General features: G+C 43.6%; 1 long non-coding RNA gene across 2 annotated transcripts; it reads left to right on the forward strand.

Moving 5' to 3' along the window:
- The first annotated feature begins 481 nt into the window (after positions 1-481).
- LOC307210159 lies at positions 482-2,710 on the forward strand. 2 transcript variants are annotated; one of them, XR_013835886.1, is made up of 2 exons: positions 482-1,037; positions 2,398-2,710. It is a non-coding gene; the product is annotated as an uncharacterized lncRNA (long non-coding RNA). The 2 variants fall into 2 exon arrangements; XR_013835887.1 differs by lacking the exon at positions 482-1,037 and adding an exon at positions 2,075-2,171.
- The last annotated feature ends 2,229 nt before the right edge of the window (positions 2,711-4,939 follow it).

The following is a 4,939-nucleotide window of genomic DNA, read 5'->3' on the forward strand; positions in this document are numbered from 1 at the left end:
TTAACCTGAAGCATCACTTTAGCTAATGGGGCCTCCTGCTGCCGCTGTGCCGCCGGAGCACTATTTCTGTTCTCATCCTGAAGGTCTTAACCTGAGGTAATATTTCTGGGTTAGTGCAGTCTGTAACCTGAAGCATATGTAACCTGAAGCGTATGTAACCCGAGGTATCACTGTATTAAGGAAGTTTCTCCATCTCCACCTTTAGAAGTGTGAGACAGCACAGAGAACTCCCCACTTTCCATGTGAGTCCTGATTCAGATTCACCATCTCTGAGAAACTAATGAGATAGCTTAGCTACCTACAACAGAGAAACGATGGTAGGGCAGTTCCATGGCATCTTACAGCAGGGGTAGGAAACTTGCCCTCGGATTAATTTCACATGTGTAGGGGGGGGGGCTGGGGGGAGAGATGGAGGGGGAACAGGAGACAGCAAAAAAATGGATGGCGGTTTGGAAGGAGTGCACAGGGGGAGCAGGAGAAACACAGCAGTTGTGATCTTTGCTCTGGGGCCCCACACATTCTCATTCACGCTAAGCCATATTTTGGCTTAGCATTATGTACGAACAGGGTCAGTAAATCGGGTGGTAGTTGCTTCCAAAGCATGCTTTCGTGACTTGAATAGCGAAATGGCTAAGTAACATTTGGCAGGAGAGAATACACCCCTTATTACTAAAACCTTTAAAATACTAATCAGCAGGCTCTTAGTTCATTCGAGCAGAATTATTTTCAGTGAAGGTTGAAGTGGTTTATTTATTTCTCCATTGGAGTCCTTTAAAATTATTAGGATGCTGTTTATAAAAATGGACCAAGAGAGGGAAGCAAAGGAAGGGAATGAAGGGACCAGAATTGGGTCTTTTCCAATGCCAATAAACCTATTTCTCTCCCTTATAGGAAAAGGTTCCTGTGTAAATGTTAGCTTACATAGCCAGTCTCTGTACCGGCAGCCACCGCTGAGGCAAGGCCTCTTCACTTAACAGCACATTTGTCAGTAACAATGACTCCTTCCTTCTATGGTTGGCAACACAGAATATGCAAAGGTAAGGATGAGTGAAACAGATTGAAGTTATCGGCATCCAGTCTCTAGATGTCCTGCTCAAGCAGCTGGGAATGGAATCTGGGCTCCAGAGCATGGGGTTACACCGTTTTGTCAGTTTACCTCCAATGTTTGTCCCAATTTTTTACGGCGCAGCTAGAAATCAAGTTGAGAAGTCTCCCATGCCCTTCTCCAAGTGTTGAGATCTGTCACGCAGATGCCAACCCTGGTATCTACCTCCCCTTAAGATACAAGGAACTGTATCATAGGATAGTGTTTCGACTCCCTGATCTTCCTCATCCCTTTACATTTCTGGGCAAAGCTGCCAAATGTAACTGAGGTCTTATCCAGGCTTCCTTTTGTGTCTCGCTTCTAGGCACAGGTTTACGCTTGTCATGTCCAGCTCCGGCCACTCCCCCCCCCCCGCCCCCCACAGCAATTTCCCCCATTTGCTCCACTGAATTGGAGCAAATAGCACTCCATGGGGAACTCAAATTCCTGTACAGTGGAACCTCAGGTTACGTACTTAATTCGTTCTGGAGGTCCGTTCTTAACCTGAAACTGTTCTTAACCTGAAGCACCACTTTAGCTAATAGGGCCTTCTGCTGCCACTGTGCCGCCGCTGCACAATTTCTGTTCTTATCCTGAAGCAAAGTTCTTAACCTGAGGTAATATTTCTGGGTTAGCGGACTCTGTCACCTGAAGCATATGTAACCTGAAGCGTATGTAACCCGAGGTACCACTGTATACAGTCGTATCTTGGAAGCCGAATGCCTTAGGAGTTGAACAGTTTGACTCCCGAACGCCGCAAACCCGGAAGTGAGTGTTCTGGTTTGCAAACGTTCTTTGGAACCCGAATGTCTAGCGCGGCTTCCTCAGCTTTTAATTAGCTGCATGAACTTCGTGCAGCCAATCAGAAGCTGTGCCTTGGTTTCCGAACATTTTGGGAGTTTGGGACTTCTGGAACGGATTCTGTTCGACTTCCGAGGTACGATGTATTCTGATTTTGCTTTGAATTTTCACAGGGAAAGCACCAGGATAAAAAGAACACACACAGGCACAGCATGGATCTGTGCCTAGAAAGTGTGGGGCAAAAGTTAAGTGTGGGCTAGCCCTGACTCAGTGGCAATTCACCAAGGTGTGTATATTACAAACAGAGCAGAAGGGATGGAGCTGTTCTAGATTTTAGGCCAAGACCCCTTCGTGGTTGGGGGTGGGATGTCAGTTTACTGAAGATCGCTGAAAATCCCGGCCAACATTTTTTCTAAAAACCTAAGTGCTGGTGTCACAAAGACTCAGATTGAACTCTTCCTCAAGAAAAAAACAATGTACAGGGTGAAATAAAAGGTTCTGAACACTTCCAGGCAAAATCCTCAAGTGACAACACTTCAACACAGGCCCCTCCTAAGTCAAGTGAACAGTGACGGCATGGAACATATCAAGCTATTTTTCTGCATGTTTGGAATTCACCTCCTGATCGCATATCCTATCCTGGAAGAATCAACGCTAGACAGTTCATGCAGTGCTTTAAGTTGCTTTTAGCCCTTCTAATACCAGACATTGAAGTTGTTTTGATTCCAAGCAATGAAATGCATTGCTTCAATAAACAGCTAGTACTATATAGACCTGTGGTGCCAATTCAAAGCACATTGTAATAAATCCATGTTTGCATTTTAAGGATAATAGCAAGCCGAGTTCTTCCTATTTAAAAGACAATGGCAATCCTTTTCCTGACTATTATTGGCACAGGTGTACATACACTATTTAGAAGCCAGTGTGCCATAGCGATTTGAGTGTTAGATCAGGGCTTGGAAAACACAGGTTCAAATCCTCACTCAGCCAGAAATCTGAATGAATGACCTTGAGCCAGTCACACACAGTCAGTGCCAGATTTATGTATAAGCTAAACAAGCTATGACTTGGGGCCCCACTCTCTTGGGGGCCCCCAAAAATGTAAAGGGAAAAAACCTGGATGTACATTTCCAAAATTTAAGATAAAAAACAAATAAAATAAATCCTACATACAGCAACAGTGTTTTGTGTTGTGTAGGCTCCTATGATGTGAGTAATGGGCCCCGCCTGCTAGCCTGCTCCCTAAAAATATCACTGGCTTGCTCATTTCTATATATAGGGTGCCTACATTCTGAATGGGCACATGGGTTTAGATACCTATTAGGTCCATAAATTACCATATAGCATATATTCAACACAAAAAACAGCAGCAATGTGTTGTTAACAAACGACAGTTGGACATTTAAAGGGCCCCATTACCTTCCATAGCTTAGGGCCTCATCAAACCTAAATCCGGCCCTGCACTCAGTGGGGGGGGGGGACAAAATGCTGGGTGGCACTCACCACAGGGCCTGCAGCGCACCTCAACCATGCATCTCTCCTGGGAGTGACATGGTGGCTTGGATGCCTGCAGGCTCCACGCTCCCTGAAACGGCAGTGTGGGGCTTGCATCTGCCCACCGCCTCTCCCTGAGCTGCCCTACAGCTGAGGGGGAGGCGACAGAGAGGCTCCACGCAGCACGCCCCGCCCCCGGCTGCAGGACACACATGGCACACCGGGCACCCGAGCATCTAGCTACGCCGCTGGTCATATGCTTTCTCAGCTTAACAACAGGTTTGTTATGAAGATTACACAGCACAAGAGAGAACCATGCATAACAGGACAGAATATAGATATACAGTGGTACCTCGGGTTACCACCGCCACCACGCGATTTCTGTTCTCATCCTGAAGCAAAGTTCTTAACCTGGGGTACTATTTCTGGGTTAGCGGAGTCTGTAACCTGAAGCGTCTGTAACACGAGGTACCATTGTAATAAATTAAAAATTTATTAACTGAACTATTTTATTCCATGCCCTTCAGATGCAACCCAACACTCTGGGTGCCTTCAGCCAGTGAAGATTACAAAACAGTAGTGCAATGACAATACAATAAAAACAGAGGCAACATTAATAGACAACACAGCTTAAAAGATTTTTGTACTGCCTTTTGACAATAACCTTACAATATGAAAAACAATTTTAAAAAAGACAAGAAAACATTTTTTTAAAAAAACACGAGTTCAAACAATTGAAGTTGAGATATAAGAAATAAAAGAAAAAGTTGAGATATAAGAAATACTGCCATGTTTATTTTAAAATGAGGAGGAAAAGAAATAACACCACGGAAAATAGAATCTAAAGCAAGAGCAATGAAAAGAAGGAGGAGGAAAGGAAACAAAAAGCAAGAGAACAGCCGCTCAGCCATGGATGTTGAAACCACAAACATACGAATGCAGAGGTGGGAGACATTTTTCATCCCAAAGGCTGCATTCGCTGCTGGACAGCCTTCCAGGGCTACACAGGTGCTCATTTTACCTTTGTTCAGTCCATTTGTCTCTACGCAATCTCATGCATCCTCTATCATCCATCCAGATAAGCAAAAAACATGATCAGAATTCAAGGACACATTCCAGCCAAGCAAAAGCACTTGAGCAGAGTGCATCTAAAAAACAACAACAAAATAAGTAGGAATAAAGGAATATAAACTAAAAGCCTATGCGGATGATTTGATGTTATCCTTGGAAGAGCCGCAAAAAAGTATCAGCAAAGTGCTGGAAATATTAGAAGAATATGGCAAACTATCTGGCTTTAAATTGAATAAATCAAAGACAAAAATGATGATTAAGAATCTGGGAAAGGACGAAAGAGAAAAATTAGAGATACAACATGGAATCAAGGTGACTAAAAAAATAAAATATCTGGGAATATGGCTTACACCAAAAAACATAAATCTAATTCAAGACAATTATTTAACAACGTGGAAAGAAATTAAAAAAGATTTAGACGTCTGGAATAGAGTTAAACTTTCGTGGATAGGTAGGATGGATGCAATAAAAATGAATGTACTCCCAAGA

This window comes from Podarcis cretensis (genome assembly GCF_951804945.1).
Source record: "Podarcis cretensis genome assembly, chromosome: 2".
Classification (NCBI taxonomy): Eukaryota; Metazoa; Chordata; class Lepidosauria; order Squamata; family Lacertidae; genus Podarcis; species Podarcis cretensis.